The 21,215-nt window shown below is 41.8% G+C and overlaps 1 protein-coding gene and 1 long non-coding RNA gene across 4 annotated transcripts in view; one reads left to right on the plus strand and one right to left on the minus strand.

Annotated features, from left to right (window-relative positions):
- Positions 1-221: 221 nt before the first annotated feature.
- On the minus strand, positions 222-21,155 carry LOC123606976. Its single transcript, XR_006716592.1, has 2 exons — positions 21,049-21,155; positions 222-605 (listed from the first exon to the last, which is right to left on the minus strand). It is a non-coding gene; the product is annotated as an uncharacterized LOC123606976 (long non-coding RNA).
- AGK (acylglycerol kinase) overlaps positions 20,667-21,215 on the plus strand; it is an 81,417-nt gene continuing 80,868 nt past the window's right edge. For 2 of the 3 annotated variants that reach the window (XM_045495907.1, XM_045495910.1), the window contains exon 1: positions 20,667-20,793. The gene's annotated coding sequence lies outside the window, so the exon portion shown is untranslated. Of the gene's footprint in view, positions 20,794-20,933; positions 21,193-21,215 lie in introns of those variants that run through there. The other variant, XM_045495909.1, reaches the window with a different exon arrangement.

Here is a 21,215-nt window from a genome sequence, read left to right on the forward strand (position 1 = left end):
TGGGACAATGATGCCCCCTAGAAGGCTCCCCTTTCATCCCAAGCTGCTGTGGCTCTTTAAGGGGAAGAATCCCACATTCTCAGTGGTATATTCTGTAAAAATGTCCCCAGATTCTTGTCGCTCATCTCTGCTTTCATTCTTGTTCCATGGAGTATCCTGAAAGTGGAGAGGAAACAAAGATTTCAAAAGACACTGGAGGAAATAATTGGTAGGAAAAAAAGTTAAAGTTGCTGTTTTACACGTGAAATCCTTGTACTACATTGTATCGAATAGCCACAGACCGAAATCTTGAACTGTAATTTACAGTGTATATCTCTATTGAGTTTGACTCCAAAACCCTGGGAGAAAGAAAGGAAAGTCACTGGAGAGTACAGAGGACTTGGTATCATTTTCCTTGCTTGTAAGTACTTAGAATAGAGAGAAAAGTGCTCTGGATCTGCAGCAGGAAGACATGGGGTCAAGTCCTTGCCTTGCTGTTTAATTAGCTTCATGAACTTGAGAAGTCACTTGATTTCCTTGCCCTCCATGTCCATATATTTGCAAACGTGGTACATGACCAATCCTTTACATCTTACAGTGCTCTTGTGAGAATCAAGTGGATTGATCTGAAAATTACAAAGCGTCATATAAATATGAGGTCTTTCCAAACAGACTTAAAAAATTAATAGACTATTTTGGGGGTGCAGTTTTAGGTTTACAGCAAAATTGCATAGAAAGTGCAAGACGTTCCCATAAACCCTTACTCCCTCTGCAGTTCCCCCTCCTGTTAACTTCTTGAATCAATTAGTTACAATTGATATGCCAATATTGATGTATAACTATTAACTAAAGTCTCTGGTTGACACTAGAGTTTATTCTTTGTATTGTACATTACATGGGCTTCGACAAAAGTGTTATGACATGTATCCACTGTTAGAGGATCATACAGAATGGTTCCACTGCCCTAAAAATCCCCTTTGCTGTATGTGTTCATCTCGTCCTCCCTCTCCCCCAACCCCTGACAATCATTGATCTTTTTATAGTCTCCATCGCTTTGTCTTTTCCAGATGTCGTATGGTTGGAATCATATAGTGTGTATCCTTTTCAGATTGGCTTGTTTCCCTTAGTAACATGCATATAAAATTCTTCCATGTATTTTCATTGATAGCGGGATAACTCATTTGTTTTTATTGCTGAATACTATTCCATTATAAATGAATTCCCAATAGACTTTTTAAAAAAGGTTTTATTTTTTAGAGCAGTTTTATTAAGTTTGCAACAAAATTGAGAGAAGGTAGAGATTTCCAATATACTCTCTGTCCTGACACATGTAGAGCGTTCCCCACTATCGATACCACTCACCAGGATGGTATATTTGTTACAATTGATAAACCTGTATTGATACACTGTAATCACTCAATGTCCGTAGTTTACATTAGGGTTCACTCTTGGTGTGGGTTTGGACAAATGTATGATGGTATATTGCCATCATTCTGCTATCATACAGAGTATTTTCACTTCCCCAGATTTTTTACTTAAAAAAAAAAAAAAAACAACCCAAGACTACGTTGTAATAGAGTTAAATTAAAGTAAATATCAATAGCTCCATTAATGAGAAAAAGAATGTGCTAAGGTCAGCTTGACATGCAGGTCGTCGGGCAGAGAGGCTACACTGCCTTCATACAGGTAAGTGTGCTGGAGGAGGAAGGTGTTATGAGCTGGTTGTAAATGCAAGAACCACGATACTTCCTCCTCTGCTCCCTCCTGGGAACACAGCTCAGCTGCCAGCAACTTGGCCCCCTCAGTGCACGGCCTGAGCAGTCACTCTGAGGCACCATACCTGGGTTTGGTGCTGTTGGCCGACTAAGAAAAAAAATTCTAATGTTCTGGATCTCTCAAACCACATTACTCCCGGCTGTATGCCTGATATGTAAGAGCACGCAATAAATGTTTGAATGAATGAATGAATGAATGAATGAATGGCTGAAGAAGCAGAATAGGTCCCAGATCTGGGAACTGAGGGAAGGTTCTGGGAGGAGGCAGAAAGATCTGGTCATTAGTGATTTTGTAAATAACCCGTAGAGATACTATTGCCAAGCCCAAGACCCCCTTTACCAACCGCTGAGCACTGCAGAGGGACTGTTTGCATTAGATTCAAGCCAAGACATCCCCAAGATCCCTGACAATAAAGGAAATAACAGCCCCGTGCCAGCCAATAGACCCAGTGGAAATTAACGCTGGTGCGGGGTTTATCCCGATTTTCCTTCTACAGCCGGATCTTCAGCGCCACCTAGTGGTGCTCCCTTCGGGTTCCCTGCATTGCCAAAGCGCCCACCAGGGCTTCCTGCCCTGGTTTAAAGCTGGGAGGATTAAAGCCTTCCTCTTAAGGTTCAAGATAAGACACTATGTGGAAATAAGGAATAAATTGAGAGCTTTAGAATTAATGTCAGAGAATTTTAAGTCACAGGACTTAATCTCAGCAATTACATACACAATTAGGAGCAGGATCTTGTATTTGTGCTTACCATTTTGCTGTTTTGAATACTGAGCAATTTTGGACAATGGGGCCAAGATCAAAAATTAAAGTTGTGTAAAGAGAATACAGAACTAAGTGGAGAAAGAGAATCTGATCCAGCCCCTGACTCCAGACAGGGGACGTGTCGTTTCCATTTCACAATTAAAGCAAGTCAGTCTTCGTTCACTGCCCAAGGTCAAGTGTCCAGTAAATGTGGCAAGAACCCTGACTGGGTGGAATGTCTTTTCCCTTTGCTATGCTGCTTCAAAGTGCCCTCTTTCTTTTGATATTTTCTGTTTTGCTACGATTTCTCTGATATTCTCCCACGAATGGGTCAGTCTGTATTCTATTTTATACTCACAACCTGTTTTCTTAAGGGCTTGGGTTACTCTGTCCCTCACACAGGAACTAGAATTCCTGACAATTTTGATAATGTGGATGGCAGTTTATTACATTTGTTGTATACATTAAGTACCTTCTATATAATGCCAACTTATATCCCTTTATTGGTTATAACATTTTAGGTCCATCACTATATGTAACATTTAAAATCTAATTAACACAATTCACAATGGATTTTTAAATCTGTATTTTCTTTAAGAGGATGCAGTTTGGAATTGAAAGACCACATGTGTACTTGGCATGAGATACTGAGCAGGTGATAGCACATCCAATAACTAATTTAATCTTTATGACTAGCCCTATAGGTAAGTTAGAGGATTATCTTTATATTGATGAAGAAACAGAGATTCAGACATGTTTTTTTTTTAAATTTTTTAATGTTTATTTTTGAGAGAGAGAGAGAACAGAGACAGAGACAGAGCGTGAGCAGGGGAGGGGCAGAGAGAGAGGGAGACACAGAATCCGAAGCAGGCTCCAGGCTCTGAGCTGTCAGCACAGAGCCTGACGCGGGGCTCAAACTCACGAACTCTGAGATCATGACCTGAGCTGAAGTCGGATGCTTAACTGACTGAGCCACCGAGGCGCCCCTCAGACATGTTTTTTTAATGCTTATTTATTTATTTTGAGAGAGAGAGAGAGAGAGAGAGAGAGAGAGAGGCAGAGAGGGAGGGAGAGAAAGAGAATCCCAAACAGGTTCTGTGCTGTCAGCATGGAGCCCGACATAGGGCTTGAACTCATGAACAGTAACCTGAGCCAAAATCAAGAGTCAGCACTTAACCAACTGAGCCACCCAGGCGCCCCTCAGACATTTTAATAAAGCACCCCCAGTGACGTAGCAACTAGTCAGAAGAACTAGACATTGAGCCAAGTTTCCTGGTTTGAAGTCTAGCACTATCTCTGCCACACCACTTGACTCCACCAGAATTGAAGCCAAGAAGTGAAGTTTTATTCCCAGCTTAAATAATACAGAAAACACCATATGCTGTATTATTCCTTTGGAAATTTGTATGCTCATTTGTATATCAGGGGTTCTATTGAATTCTAATATAAAGACACGTTTGGCCTAGTGATCCCCAAGCTTATGGCATTGTTGTTGTTTGGGGTGTGTGTGTGTGTGTGTGTGTGTGTGTGTGTGTAACTATTAACCTTCCTCTGAAATAGTGCTCTATAAACACACCATGAGAAATGCTGGCTGGACAGTCTGACTGGGGAGAGGCGGGCTTGAGAGATAGTTGTGAACTGAATGAAGATTCAGTCTTTCAAGGTAGTCACTGGGTATACTTGCCCAAAACAGCTTAGAGGATGATTTTATTTTAAAATTCTTGTTTGTAACCGTCCTTGTTCAAGAAAGAATTAATGTAGGAGAGCAGGACTTCGACGGCATGGTGATCATCTCCAGGCTTCTCCATGAAAATTTAAAATGTATCTATGCTATGGTATCATCTCACTTCCTTTTTGTGACATCTCTCAACTTTTCTTGTATTGCTACTCTAGTGGCCGATCTTAATCTGCTCATCTCCACACGCACTAGGTTTCAAAGTTACCTTTGACACCTATTCCCATTTCCTCAGTGTTTTGTCAGTTTAAGGTTAGGGAAAAAATCTGATCAAGTTCATATTGATTATATTACCAGTCCTTAGTGCTTCAGGAGTATTTGCAATTGATACAAATAATTCTCTAACTGGAAAACTTCAGTTAGCTTTGGAGAGATTTGGGGGAAAGAGTACCAAAGATTGTCTGCCTCTAACCCTAAACTTGTGTGTTCTATTTTCCCATGTCATTCAGTGTCTGCCAGTAGATTCAGTGGCTGTCCAAACTGGGACTCTCATCCCAGTCCTAAATCTAGAGACACAGATAAATAGATACAGAAAAAGCATTTTAAAAAATGCAACAACTATTCATGACAAAAACTCTCATAAAACTAGGAAATTCAGAGAATGTCTTTGAAGTGATGAAGGCCATCTATGATCAACTTAGAGATATGATCATTTCTTTCTCTTTTAAACCTTTTTCTTTTTAAGTAAAGTCTACCCACAACATGGGGCTCAAACCCAACAGCCCCAAGATCAAAGGTCACATGCTTTACTGACTGAGCCAGCCAGGTGCCCTATGATCATTCTTAATGGTAGAATTTTGAATGCTTTTCTCCTTAGATCAAGAATTAGACAAGAATGCCCACTCTCACCAATCCTATTTAATATCACCTTATTAATTAATTAGTAAAATAAGAAAATAAAAAGAAATACAACACATTCAGATAAAAAGGAAGTAAAGCTGTCTTTATTGATAACTGACTTGATTGTATACATAGAAAATCCTTAGGCCTCTACAAAAAAAAAATACCATAATTAATAGTGGAGTTTAGCAAAGTTACAGGATCCAAACTGTATTGCTACATTCTAGAAACAAATCATTGGATATTAGAATTTAAACAGTACAATTTACAATAATACTAAAAACATGAAACACATAGATGTATTAAATAAAATATGTACAAGACATGTACACTTAAAACCTAAGAAACATTACTGAGATAAGTTAAAGATGCCTAAATAAATGGAGAGAAATACTATGTTCATGGATTGAAATACTCAATATTGTAAAAAGTTTGTCTGCTCTCCATCACAATCACAGACTTTTTTGGGGTGGAAATCGACAGAATGATTTTAAGCTCCATATAGAAATTCAAAAAACCTAGAATAGCCAGAGTATTTTGGAAAAGAAGAAAAAAATTGGAACATTTACACTATCTAATTTCAAGACTTCCTACAAAGCCTTATTAATCAAGATAGTATTGGCATAAGGCTAAACACATAGACCAACAAAACAGAATAAAAAGTCCATAAATAGATCCATGTATCTGTGGTCAAATGATTTGCAAAGTATTTTAGTGGTAGAAAAGATAGTATTTTGAAAAATAATGCTGAAACAACTGTATAATCATATGTAAAAAAGAAACCTCAACCCTTACATCATACCACTCACAAAAATTAACTTAAAATAGATCATAGACCTAAATATAAAGGAAAACTATAGAACTTCCTAAAAGAAACATGGGAGAAAATCTTAATGATCTTGGGTTAAGCAAAAAATTTCTTAAATAGGTCACATAAGTTTGAACCATAAAAGAAAAAAATAAATTGTACTTCACCAAAATCTAAATCTTTTGCTCTTCAAAAGACTCTGTTATGAAAATGAAAAGGCACATCACAGACTGGGAGAAAATACTTATAAAAAATACCTGAAAAAGGACTTGTATCTAAAGTATGTAAATAACTCAAAATTCAATTAAGACCTATCACCTAAGTTTTCAAAATGAGCAAAGTATTTGAATAGATGCGCAACCCAAGAAGGTATATAATAGACAATTAGACCCATTAGGATTCCTCCAATTTAGAAACTGACATACCAAGTGTTGGTGAGGATTTGGAGCCACTGGACCTCTCATAAAGTGCTGGTGGGAATGTGAAATGGTACAACCACTTTGGAAAATATTTTGGTAGTTGATTAAAAAGTTAAAAATACACTTAATCATATAACCCAGCCATTACATTTCTATGTATTTACCCTAAAGTGGTGAAGACATAAGCATATGTTCACACAAAGACTTGTATACAAATGTTAACTGTAGCTTGATTTATAATACCCTAAACCTTAAAACAACCTAAACATCCATCAATGGGTGAGTGGATAAACAAATTGCAGTAGACCCTGAGAGTAGGCTACCACTGGCAGTAAGAAGAGCAAACTGCTCATACACCCAACAACATGGATGCATCTTAGACACTACGTTGAGAGAAAGAAATCAGGGACAAAAGGCAACTACAGTGTGATTCCATTTATATGAAACTCTGAAAGAGAGAGATGTAATGTACGGTGGCAGAAAGCAGAGTCATGGCTGCTTGGTGCTGGGGCCGATTGAGGGCATGAGAAAGTTGGCCAGGAAGGGCAGAAAGACACTGGGGCAGTGATGGAAATGTTCTGTATTTCCATTGTGGCCACTCTAGGAACATATACAGTCATCAAAAGTCACCAATTTGTGCACTTAGAATGGGTGCATTTTGTCATATGTAAATCGTATGGCAATGAAATTGATTTTTAAAATTGTAGCAGGGAGTGAAAGATCAGAAGGGACAGGTTTTGGTATATTTGTGTGTTGAAGTGGATGGTTTTTGAGTAGGTGTTATATGCTAAGAGGGAAGGACAGTGGAGATGGAGGGAGAGAATACTTCAGGGAGAAGATTACCGGTGAGGCCGATTTCTCAGAGAGGAAGAAGGGGGTGCTGTACAAAACACAGGTGGATGCATTAGCCTTGGGTGGGAGGAGGGAACATTCTTTCCCAGACGTACAGTGGAGGAAGGTGCTGTGTGGTATTGTTTGAGTAAATATGTGTGTAACTTAGTATGTGGGAGGGCAGAGAGTGGAGGAAGTTCGTGGTTCACTTAAACTTTAATATTTATTTTAAATTCTCTCTCTCTTTCTATATATATATATATATATTCCTATATATATTATTATATATTATATTGTTATTATTATATTATATATTATTATATTATATATTAATATTATTATATTATATATTATATACATAGAAATATATATATAGTATATACTATATATATATTTCTATGTATATAATATATAATATAATAATTAATTATTATATTATTATTATTAATTTAATATATAATATTATTAATATTATTATATTATATATTATATACATAGAAATATATATATAGTATATACTATATATATATTTCTATGTATATAATATATAATATAATAATATTATATTAGTATATACTATATATATATAGTATATACAGTGTGTGTATATATACATGTGTACATATACATATATATATACACATATACATATATAGTACCTGGCGTTATATATATATTAGGATGTGGCTACTCTGCAGGAAAAAGAATAATGTCACTGCCTTTACAGAATTTAGAACACTGTGGCGGGAAGAGGGGTCAGGCATTAAATAACCACACAACGGAATATGTAAATGCAGGTTATTATGAATTCCATAAAGGACACGGGAGCTTTGGTCAAGTGTAGCAGTAGGAACCTGATTTAGATGGATGATGCAGGAGGAGTCTGTTGGGTGAACAGGTTGTGGGGAGGAGGATGAGTGGGAGCAAGGTGATCAGGGGCCTCAGTGAAGACCTTGAAGTTGGAAAGATTTTGGTACATTTTGATACAGAAACATAGTCATGGGTGAATTTTTTTCATTTTATAAGAAAATGAAACCACAGAAAAATAGATATGTGAATTTCTAATCATTAGAGGGTTCTCCAAGAGTATGATTAAGATTCATCCATGTACAAGGCACCTGGCTGGCTCAGTTGGTAGAACATTCAATTCTTGATCTTGGTGTTGTGAGTTCAAGCCCCACGTTGGGCATAGAGATTACTTAATTAAAGTTGGGGGTGCCTGGTGGCTCAGTCAGTTTAGCATCCGACTTTGGCTCAGGTCATGATCTCACGGTCTGAGTTCAAGCCTCATGTCTGGCTCTGTGCTGACAGCTCAGAGCCTGGAGCTTGCTTCTGTTTCTGTGTCTCCCTCTCTCTCTGCCCCTCCCCTGCTCATGCTGTGTCTCCCCCTCTCTCAAAAATAAATAAACAGTAAAAAAATTTTTTTTTAAAGATTCATCTACATACAATTCAAGGTTTTTGTTTTGTTTTTCACATAGAATGTATCACAAGCCAAGTACAAAGGCAAATAAACCAGGAAAATATTAGCAACAAACAAATCAAAGGATTACTGTCCTAAATCTATAAAGAGCATGTATCAAATTGATGAGAAAGGCATCAAACTATCAGTAGAATCCAGTTACTATAATATTGTCTTTCTAAAATGTGATACTTTGGTCATAAAGTTAGAGAATTTTAAAAAGAAAAATAAGTGTAGGAGGCAAGTTGGGAAAATATAATAAAAATGCAAGTAAAAGACATAGCAAATATTTTATGGAAGAGAAAATGAAAATGGCTAGATGGGCATAAAAAGCATTGTAACTCATAATAAAAAATATAAATTGCAAAAAATGAAATGGCATTTTCCTAACAATTAAATAAATAGAAATTGGGAGAAAAATTAATGACGGTGAAGGTGCTATCCCATATAGATAATGGGAATGGAAAATGGTTATAAGTTTTTAATAAAACAGTTTGGGAATATGCATCTAGAACCTCAAATATATTTCCTCTGATTCCAGTTTTTAAAATTAACCCTAGGAATGTAACCATAAAAGGCTTCAAAGATCTTGTTTTTTAGTTAAAATCTCAAAGCCCTACCTTTTAACAACGAAGGGATGTATCCAAATGTGGCAGTATCATACATTAATTAAAAAGGATTTAAACAATATTGTGATCTATGTGCTCCTGGGACTATGCAATGACAGAGGGCAAGAGACTTTCCCCGCTACTGTACCCCAAAGACATCATATTGGCTGGCCCACTCCATTAATGCCATCATAGTGAAGGAAGGGTGCTGGGCACTGTATCCTCTGCCACAAGAAGGCATATATTCTTGAGGCAACAAATATGAGATTTTGTTTCCTGCAGTGGCCCATTTCACAGATGAAGAAAAGCTATCAGATTTGAGTGGGTTCAGAGCATGAGAAGGCTCCTTTGCTCATCTGGTACATCAACTTTGTCCTTCAGCCCTTAAGACCTAGCAGATTTAATACCCCGGGACTCTAGGAGCAGATCAGGATGTCGAATGGAGCTCACAGCAAGACACCGTGAAGGATGCACAGATTGGCTTTTATTTTCTCCGCCTGCCATGCCATGCCAGAACCACTGTCTGAGGACTTATCAGAAGCCTTAAAAATGGCCATGGTATCTTGTACAACATTTCTTCTAACCAAGGAGTCCAAGTTAGATAATGGGCTGTAGCCCATTAGAATCACTGGTCTTATCACGTCCCCAACCCCCAGAAGCAGCTGGTGTCACAGAATAGTGGAATAGTCTATTAAAATTCACTTGTGCCTCCAGCTGATTAAGTAAGCACTTTCAATAAGGATTGTTGCCCGAAAGATAGAGAATATTCTTTGAACCAGCACAATATATGATGTTATTCTTCCTTTAACTAGAATACATAAGCCAGGGAATCAAGTAGTAGAATTGGGAGTAGCACATCTCATGAATGCCCAGTGACCTCCTTCTAAAATGTTTACTCCCTGTCCCCATTGTATGAAAAGCTTAATATCTAAAATAGAAATGCTGGTACCAAGAGAACAATATTTTTACTGTACTTGAAGCTTAGACTACCAACTGGGTATTATATCTCATGAGGTCACTGGGCACACAGGCAAAAATCAGGGTTATGCTTTTAAGTCAGTGTATCTGACACATCCCACGCGTCAGTTCATGTCTAAGGACCCGTCTCTTGTTCCAGCTGTCACTGTGGCAACCAGATTTGCATGTGCTCTGACTTTGGAGGGGCACAGCCAGATCACACCCATCTTGAGTGTGTGGCTCAGGGCGCTTGTCTTGTATCCCTGGCATCCTTCTTGATACTGCTGTGAGATCCTGCTCAGCACCCATGCCTGCACTTGAAGGCAAGAGCTGGTGAATAGATCCTTCCCCTACTTCTTCCAGGGATAGTTCTGAGACTTAGTTGATGTGGGTATTCGGAGGACAGTCCCTGCGGATGAAGCAATGGTTCACACTTACAGGTGGCCAGCTTGATAACACATCCTCATTTGGGAGACCACTTTTGCTGCCTCACCTCCTTGTTCCTCCTTCTTTTGCTCCTCCCTGGGATTGCATGTCTTAAAAAATAACAATACATTATAGCTTTCAGCCTCTGCATTCATAGATTGTAGGCTAAGATAGCTGGCAATGTGTGAAGGGTGTGGATGGCCATACATACACATGTACACACATGGGCAAACACACACTGTCACATACAAATAGTATTGAAGGTGTATAGGAAGGTTTATAGAGAAAAACAGCAGCAGTAAGAGAAGAGAAGGAGAAGGAGGAGAAGGAGAAGGAGAAGAAGGAGGAGAAGGAGAAGGAGAAGGAGAAGAAGAGTGTGTATAATTGATCCTGCAAACTCTCATTCCATATTGAGATGTGCCTAAATTAGGCACAGCTGGAAATGCCATGGAAAGTCTTCCAGTAATGAAATCCTGTCCCTGCTAGTTTCCATATTTCCAGGGAAATTGGGAGAAAGACAGGAACACTTGGTCTAGTATGTGACAAAGGGAGCATCTTTACTAGGGAAATAACTAGGGTCTGGAGCTCAACTAACAGAATCTACACCTGAGGCCAGATCTTGCATTCTTTGTTGAGTTGGCTCAGTCCTACTGACTCAGCTTGTAACCAAACCTGCATAAAGTGAAGACAGAAAAGAGTCATCAGGGACCTCAAGCAAAAGATCTGGCTCTCCCAGTGAGGGACTTTTACCCAATTTTTAAGGGCAAATGAAGTTGTCGCTATACAATGAAAGCAGGGAGTTATATGCATGAAACCCAGGGGATCACCGGGCACTTCTTTATTTTGCCAAGTCTAAGGGCAAATGTTCATTAGGGACTACTGTGTTTCTGTCCAGGCAGGACCTCAAACTCAGTCCCCTGAGAATGAAGATTTGATCTCCTACCTCAAATTTTAGCCAGCTACAACCTGGCGTAAGGTGAGGAAGTATGGAATGGGTAGTGGAGGGGCAGGTTATAATCACCGTTACAGGTCAGAGACTAGTGGCAGAACAAGAACTGAAACCCCCACCTATGTTTCCTTTCCCACATATGTTTATACGTTTTCAGTTAATTCCTTTGCCTTCCTCTTCCTATGGCTGCTTTTAGGGTTTTGCTTTTAGTGTTCTGCAGGTTCAGTATGGAATATCTGCCAGTATTTTTGTTTTGTTTTTGTTTTTGTTTTTGTTTTTTTCCAACGTTTTATTTATTTTTGGGGCAGAGAGAGACAGAGTATGAACGGGGGAGGGGCAGAGAGAGAGAGAGGGAGACACAGAATCGGAAGAAGGCTCCAGGCTCTGAGCCATCAGCCCAGATCCTGACGCGGGGCTCGAACTCACGGACCGCGAGATCGTGACCTGGCTGAAGTCGGACGCTTAACCGACTGCGCCACCCAGGCGCCCCTCTGCCAGTATTTTTGAATACTGCTTCTTCCTATTCTCTATTCTTTCCTTCTGGAGATACCACTAGATGGTGGTGGGATCTTCTCATGCTCTCTTCCATGCCTGTTAACTCTCTTTTATATTTTGATTCTCTGGTAAATGAAATAAAAGAAGATTTAAATAAATGGAGAGATAGTTCATGTTCATGGATAGAAAGACTCAACATTGTCAAGATGTCGGTTCCTTTTATTTTATCCATAGAGTCATTATGATCCCAATCTAAGTCCCAGCAAGTCAGCTTATGGATATTGACAAACTCCCTCTAAAGTTTATATAGAGAGGCTAATGACCCCCAAATAGACAACACAACATTGAAGGAGAAGAACAAAGTTGGAGGACAGATGCTACCCAACTTCAAGACTTACTATCAAGCTACAGTAATCAAGGCATTGTGGTATTGATGAAAAAATAGACAAATGGAACAAAATAGAGAGCCCAGAAATAGAGCCACATAAATATAATGAACTGATCTTTGGAAAAGAGCAAGGGCAGTACATTGAAGCAAAGATAGTCGCTTCAACAAATGGAGCTGGAAAAACGGGACATCTACATGCAAAAAAAACAAAAACAAAAATAAAAACAAAACTGAATCTAAACACAGACCTTGTACTCTTCACAAAAGTTACTTCAAACTTTTGGATCATACACCTAAATGTAAGGTACAAATCTATAAAACTCCTAGAAGATGGGAGAAAACCTAGATGACCTTGGGTGCGGTGATGCTTTTTCAGATACAACACTAAACATGATCCCTGAAAGAAAAAAAACTGATAAGCTGGCCTTTATTAAAATGAAAAAATTATTTTGTGCAAGAGGCAATATCAAGAGAATTAGAAGACAAGCCACAGAGGTGTCTGGGTGGCTCAGTTGGTTAAGCATCTGACTCTTGATTTCAGCTTAGGTCATGATCTCACAGTCATGAATTTGAGCCCCGCATCAGGCTCTGCACTGGTAGCACAGAGCCTGCTTGGGATTCTCTCTCTTTCTCTCTCTCTCTCTCTCTCTCTCTCTGCACCCCTCCCCCAGTTCATGCTCTCTATCTCTCCCAAAATAAAATAAAATGAACTTCAAAAAAAAAAAAATAAGATAAGCCACAAACCGGGAGAAGACATTTGTAAAAGACACATCTGGTAACGGACAACTATTCAAAATATGCAATGAACTCTTAAGACTCAACAATAAGAAAACAACTCGATTTTTAAAATAGGCCAAAAACCTTTACAGACCCCTCACCAAAAAAAATATACAGACGGCAAACAAGCATATGAAAAGATGTTCCACATCACGTGTCATCCGGGAAATGCTAATGAAAACAACGAGATACTACCAGACACCTATTCACATGTCCCAAATCTGGAACACTGGACACCACCAAATGCTGGTGACGGTGTGGAGCAACAGGAACTCTCATTCATCGCTGGTGGGAATGCAACGTGGTGCGCCCACTCTGGAAGACAGTTCGGTGGTTTTGTGCAAAACTAAACATATGCTTATCATATGAGCCAGCCATCATGCTTCTTGGTATCGATCCAAAGAAGTTGAAGACATGTCTACACAAAACCTCCACACATATGTTTATGGCAGACTTACTCATAATTGCCTTAACTCAGAAGCAACCAAGGTGTCCTTTGGTAGGTGAATAGATAAATAAACTGTGGTCCATCTAATGAAGTGTTATTTGGTGCTAAAAAGAAATGAGCTATCAGGCCATGAAAAGACATGAAGGAAATTTAAATGCTTATTACGAAGTGAAAGAAGCCTATTTGAAAAGGCTACATAATGTATGACTCCAATTATATGACATTCTGGTAAAGGTAAAACTATTGATACAAAAAAAAAAAAAAAAAAATCAGGGGCGCCTGGGTGGCTCAGTCGGTTAAGCATCCAACTTCGGCTCAGGTCATGATCTCGCAGTCCGAGAGTTTGAGCCCCACGTCAGGCTCTGTGCTGACAGCTCAGAGCCTGGAGCCTGTTCCAGAATCTGTGTCTCCCTCTCTCTCTGACCCTCCCCCATTCATGCTCTGTCTCTCTCTGTCTCAAAAATAAGTAAGTGTTAAAAAAAATTAAGGGGCGCCTGGGTGGCGCAGTCGGTTAAGCGTCCGACTTCAGCCAGGCCACAATCTCGCGGTCCGTGAGTTTGAGCCCCGCGTCGGGCTCTGGGCTGATGGCTCAGAGCCTGGAGCTGTTTCCGATTCTGTGTCTCCTTCTCTCCCTACCTGTCCCCCGCTCTCACTCTGTCTCTGTCTCTCTGTCTCTGTCTGTCTCTCAAAAATAGTTGGTTAAGCGTCCGACTTCAGCCAGGTCACGATCTCGCGGTCCGTGAGTTCGAGCCCCGCGTCGGGCTCTGGGCTGATGGCTCAGAGCCTGGAGCCTGTTTCCGATTCTGTGTCTCCCTCTCTCTCTGCCCCTCCCCCGTTCATGCTCTGTCTCTCTCTGTCCCACAAATAAATAAACGTTGAAAAAAAAATTAAAAAAACAAAAACAAAAAGTCAGTGGTTGCCAGGGTGGGGGTGGGGAAAGGTAAAGAGGCAGAACACAGAGGATTTTTAGGGCGTGGAAAATTACTCTGTACGATATTATAATGATGGATATATGTCATTATGCTTTCTTTAAATCCATGAGATGTACAGCACCAAGAGTTAACGGTAGGGTAAACCATGGACTTGGGCTGATTATGATGTGTCAATATAGATTCATCAGTTGTAACAAATGTGCCACTCTGGTGAGAGAAGTTGATAATGGGGGCTATGCAAGTGTAGGTGTAGGGACATGTATAGAAAAATCTCTGTACCTTCCTCTGAATTTTGTTATAAACCTAAAACTGCTCTAAAAAATAAAGTCTTAAAAAATTTACTCAAGATTCATTATTGATGGAATCACCCCCTTCTTGTTCCAGAATACTTGGAATTGAATTACCCTGGGAGACTGGGTTTTGCAAAACAAAATTGGAGACCTTGTTTGATGCCATCAACGAGGACCCCACCTTTGTCGTTTTTCACTCCCATATTTAACAGGCAGCTAGAAAGTGTCAGCCAGAGCTAGATGTCGCCAGGAGGAGTAGGTGGCAAAGGATGACAAGGAGACACATTAATAAGAGAAGTCCTGTTCAGAAAAAGGCAGGCCCATACAGAGCATGGGTGAGAATGGGCATTACAGAGGGTCTGATAAAATCCCATGTTACATTGTGGAAGATATTCTCTCTCCTAAGAATCTGCTGGTTTCTTAAAAGGCCTCATTTACATGTTTCCAATCTGGCAGTAGTAGATGCAGTGGATATTAAAGGTCACAATAAGGAAGAGATTTTAAGCATAAATACCACAAGAACACCATTTTATACTTTTTCTTAGGGGAAACTAAGTAGTCTAAAGAAGAATCTGTATGCATAAAGTAAGTAAACCAAGAATGAATGTTAAAAGAATTCATACATAGTTTTCCACGGTAGAAGTTCTAACTCCTATCAGAATAGGGGGCACCTGTTCCCACAGGCAGATTTCATCTGAGATGCTACGTAGAAGGCTGTTTGTGATGATTAGCACTATCTCAGGTTGTTTGAACCTCTGTCTTTTATTGTTAGTGGATCTGTAGACAGCAAGCGTGGCACAGGCCCAGGGGCCAGGGGGATGGCTGGAGAATGATTTTAGGAACAATAAACGTTGAAGCATATCATCGATATCAATGGTATCTGCCATCTACTTTCACCCATATTCCTCATAAAAACTTAGCATCTTTTTACAAGCATTGTCCTTACCATGTCTTCTACTCACCAATAGCCTGTGGCTTGCAGTTTATCAGTTCAGTGCTCTTGGCTTCAAGAAACAGAAAACCCTGACTCTAACCAGCTTATGCAATAAGGGGATTTATTATTTCACGCAATAGGACATCCAGCCTTTGAGCGAGCTCCAGGCACAGGACAACCATTTGGCTCCATGATGTTATCAACGACCCAGGTTCTTTCTGCCTTTCCCCTCCTGTCCCCTGTGAGTTAGCATTGGCCCAAACTGGTTCCCTTTGTGGCTGAACAGTGGTTGTGGCTGTGATGCAGACAGGCTGGGTTTGAGGACCCAGAGGAGGGTCCTGCAGGAGCAGCCAAGATGGTCCTTGGATTCACGCGGGAGAGAAATCAAACACCAGTTGGAGAAAGTGATAACTGAGTTTACTGAACAGTGTGAGTGGTAAGTGAGGAGGAGCAGGCAGAGTGTCTGGGAGACTCAGAAAGGGGAGGAGAAGGAGGCTCATTGCCACTTGGGGTCAGGGGTTTAGATTGGCGAGGGGTCTGGGGTACGTGTTCCTTTAGGAATCCAGGGCAAGGTCTGATTAGAGGCAGATGCCAGGTGAATAACAGGTGTCACAAATTACCGAAAGCGGGGTGGGGGTATCTAGGCCCGAGTCGGCCAAGCTTTGTTTAAAGCTAATGTCCTGGAACGTGTTCGGGATCTGCCTCTCTTCTTACGTGTTATCAGGTGTGGGGGGGCCTGGGCCAAAACTCAGAGCGTGATTAGCTTTCTTGTTTCTCCTTTGAAGTGGGAACATAGCTTCTTTGGTTTATTCAGAGGCAAAATATAGAACATGAGTAAATGGGGCCCAGCAGAAAAACAGCAGAGACAGAGCCTTTCTGAAATAGAGTCTGTTCCGCTTCTCTCCCTCAGCAGTTTCAGGTATCATGTACACAGATGATCCCATCGGAGGGAAAAGGCGGGACCATCTCTGCCATTTTCATCTCCGCCGTATTGGGATGCGACTCCTATACCGTGCAATGTCCCCCTTTGTATTCCTACACGTATGCAGCTATCACTGCAGCCAACCATAGCACATTTCATTACTTCCCAAAGGCAATCTCATATCCATTAGCAACCATTTTCCATTTCCCCCCACAACCAGCCCCGAACCCAGCCCTGGGCAGCCTCTGCTCTGCTTGCCATCTCTGTACTCGCTAATTCTGGATGTTTCGTGTAAACGGAATCACATAATATGCAGTCTTTGTGACCGGTTTATTTCACCAAGCATGAGCATAACGGTTTTAAGGCCTGTTGCCGTCGCTTTCTTAAATCTCACCCTTTAAGGAGAATGAACCTTTCCTGAGATCTCTCAGCGGACTCATCCTTAAGACTCTTTGGTCTAAATTGAGCTACGCGCTCAATTTTTAATCCAATCGCTGGTGCTGGAGGATGAATCACTGTATGTGTCTTAAACTATGCAGACCACCTCCTGGCAGTATATTCTTCACCCAGATTTCTCGAATATTATCTTTAACTTATAAATTATTTACCATTTTCACATTTACTGCCCCTTTCTCTCTGATTTCTGGTCTCCTTATAGTGACCCTTACCTTTGTGATTACATCGGACACACCTGGATGATTCAGGATAATCTTCTCAACTCAGGAGCCCTAACTTAACCAGCCGTGCAAAGGAACAATAGGTTCCAGAGGTTAAGGGCATCCTTAGGGGGTCATTATTCTCTCTACCACAGTGTTTCTCATTCAGCACTAATGCTTTTGAAGAAGGGAGAGAAGAACACAAGATTGGGCAGAGGGAGAAGAGCTGTGATGTATCCGGACAGCCTCAGCTGACCCCGTGAGGAGCTGTGGGGCTCTCAGAGGTGTTTTACTTTGGGCCAAATGACCAAGCTTTTGAATTCCCTCCTAGATCAGTCACTGCATGTGGGCCATCTGCAGAAAGGCGTGACCTTGGTTAAGAAGGCTCACTGCATTGGAGGCTGTCCCTGAAGGGGCCGACAGCTGAAGGCTGTCTGCCCAAACTACCCCCAGCAGCTGGGGCAGCAGGTGATTCATCTCTATGTCCAACACTCAATGCTGGTAATGATGCCTGAAAAGAGCATTTGGGAAGTTTCCATGTTTTAGCGTCATTTGTGTCCTTACGCACGTGCAAGCTACATGTTTTAAGATGTGGCTTTCCCTATAATCCCTCCTAGGGTGGGAGGTTAAGTTTTATAAAGCATGGACAATCCTTAATTTATAACTGTGTCCCTCTGGAAGCAATCTGAGGGGACAATAGTTAACTTAACCAACGGGCCAATGGTAGCCAAAAAAAGGTACTTACTACAGGGAAAATATTAATAGTACGAGTTATATAACTTCAAAACTAAATGGGGTATTACAACAACGCATTAAAATGTCAGTAAATACGTGTCATGTAATGGGTCCCGTTAACTCCTTGAAGATGAATTTCTGACTAATTTCTGACTTAGTCCTATTTTGATGCAGATATTTCCCATTTGCAGGTGACATATCTGAGTCATAGGACCCACTGTTTCTATCTATACAAGAGTGCAATTTAAGGAGGGAACACAAAATGTCTTTCAGAGACCTGCCATGCCCCTCCCACCCCCACCACATTCCTCTTTTGCACATGGAATTCTGAGGTTTGTATTCTGTGGAGATGTCTCATCTTTTCTAGTTTCATAATCCATATAGAAGCCTGGGAGTTGTTTCCAGATTTCTCTGCTGGGAACACAACAGAGTGACATCGACGTCCCCATTTGCCACCATGCTGGCCACAGTGAATTAAAGCCTGCCTATTAAAGGAAGAATGTAAACTCACAAATACCCCCCCCCCCCCCATGGCCTGATGAGCACTTTTCAATTAGAGATGGTCCTGAGTGAGGCCTGCTATGCTGTGTATGTCTGTGTTCGCCCTCCCAGGGAGCGGCTGCCTCTCTTCTGGGGTGTGGCTTTCTCCCAGGTCGCAGAGACCCGCCAGCCCACCCTTCTTCACCGGCACTCTGGGCATCTGCCTTGTGATGCCTGATCTTTCCAACAGGACATGGCTCCCACTCAACTAAAATCAAGTTTTCCTCTCCTAAGTTTTAAGAAAGAACTTCTTTCTCGATTTTCTGATTGGAAAATTATGGTAATTTCATCCATGCAGAACTTCTCTTATTTTTGGGAACTACTGTTTTGCTGAAGCCTTAAAGCTTAGTCTGCCATTGGACCATCCAGCATCTAGACCCAGACTTTTCTAGCCTGCAGGGATGCAGTTCAGCAACTCATTTTCTTTTCTTTCTTTCTTTCTTTTTTTTTTTAAAGTTTATTTATTTATTTATTTATTTATTTATTTATTTATTTATTTACAGAGAGAGAAAAAGAGAGAGAGGGGCGAGGGGCAGAGAGAGAGGGAGAGAGAGAATCTCAAGCTCAATGCGGAGCCTCAACCCAGGAACCGCAAGATCATGATCTGAGCTGAAATCAAGAGTTGGAGGCCCAACTGACTGAGCCACCCAGGCACCCCCAGGAACTCATTTTCAAATGCAAATATTCTAAATAGTTGGGAAAGGAGAAGTGAAAATAACTGTCTCCCATGCCTTCAATATCACAACATTTTATAGCTAGAAGGTATGTTTTAGGATGATCTTCTCCCTCCCCTAATATACAGACAGAACCTCAGGAGAAAGGGCTAGCAAGTTCACGTTATCTAGTGCGGCCCAGCGAGGATTCGAACCTGGCAGAAAATGCTTTACTGCCCCATAACCTCACTGGATGTTCTCATTTTTCCTAAAATATACATCCAGGGGAAGATAGGAAGGATGCATGTCTGCATGTACCAAATGGGGAATTTAGAATGCAAGCTCTATGAATGCAGGCACCATGCGGGGTGCTGTACATGAGTGCATCCCCAGTCTACACGCAGCAAAGTTGGTTGAGGGAATGATGGAAAGAAGGTAAGAAAGAAATCTGGATTGACTGGTTCCAACACCAACGTTGGGGGTGGGGGTGGGGGTGAGGAAGGGAGAGGTAGTGGTGGGAAGAGGACAGAATTAAAACTGCCATCTGGTGGTCAGCATTGGCCCCGGCTTCTCTAGCTCTCTTGCTCTCTGGAATTTACTCAATACGTGGTGGCGGAGAGATGTTTAAAACGTAAACCACATCACATCGCCCCTCTGGCTGAACTCCTCATGGGTAGGTGCTGTCTATGCATATCTAGCCAACAGAACCTAGTAAAGCACCTGGAATGAATGAGACAACCAATCCACCAATGGATCAGGAACTATTTGCCCCATTTTGCAAATGAGTAAGCCAAAACCCAAAGGGAAAAAGTGAGTAAGGGTCACACAGGGTAGCGACAGCTCTGGCACCAGAACCCAGGCCAGGTGACGTCCCATACGGCGGTATAACGTCCAAACTCCTTACCACCACGGCCTGTGGGGCCCACCTCCCCAGCTAACTCCTTTGCCTCCTGGCCTGCCCTGACCGCCACTTGCCAAACTGCCTCAGGCCTTTGAGCTTTTGCATCGGCTGTTCCCTCCCCCAGGTGCTCCCTTCCTCCCGATCCTTGGGAACCTGCTCCCTCTCCTTCAGATCGGTTGTCCCTTACTCGGAAGGGCTGACACTGCCTCCTCCTCACTCTCTTAATTCCACGCATTTCGGGTTTTTTTTTTTTTTTTTTTTTCTTTTTTCGTTTTCGTACTTCTGATCTCAATTTACCCTGTTCGTTTATTTTCCGATTTAGTACCAGGTCCCAAAACAGCGTTTGCCTTGGTAGGCTTCCCATAAAATACTGTGGAGCGACAAACGGAGGGGTGAAGGGACGAACGGACGAAAAAACGAGCGAAGCAGAAACGAAGGCGGCCCCCAGGCTGCGGCCCCCGCACGCCGCACGGTCCCGGTGCGTCGGGAAGGCGCAGCGGAACCCGAGGGCGGAGGCGCGGTTTCCCTTAAAAGCGCGGGGGAAGCTTGAGGGAGCACACAGGAAGGCAGGGCGCGGAGCGGGAGCGGCCCGGGTGAGCGGCGCGGGGCCCGGGAGGGGAGCGGAGCCCGGGGCGCTGGGACGGGGCCGGCCCGGGGGTTCCGGGGCGCGGGGGCGCAGCCGCGGGAGTCCGCCTGGGCCGGGGGTCCGGGCGGCGGGTGCGGGCGGGTGGATGGCGGGGTCCCGGTTGTCACGCTGGGAGTCAGCTGGCCTGGGTTCTGGTACTGGAGCTGTCGCTAGCCTGTGCGACCCTTACTCCCTTTTTCCCTTTGGGCTTCGGCTTACTCACTTGCAAGATGGGGCGAGTAGTTGCTGATCGATGGATGGGTTCATTCATTCCAGATGCTTTACTAGGTTCTGTTTGCTAGAGATGCATAGACAGCACCTACCCACGAGGGGTTCACAGCCTAGTGAGAAAATCCCCACCTGACAGGTGAGGAGGGTTGAATACAATTA

Source organism: Leopardus geoffroyi, chromosome A2 (assembly GCF_018350155.1).
Source record: "Leopardus geoffroyi isolate Oge1 chromosome A2, O.geoffroyi_Oge1_pat1.0, whole genome shotgun sequence".
NCBI lineage: Eukaryota > Metazoa > Chordata > Mammalia > Carnivora > Felidae > Leopardus > Leopardus geoffroyi.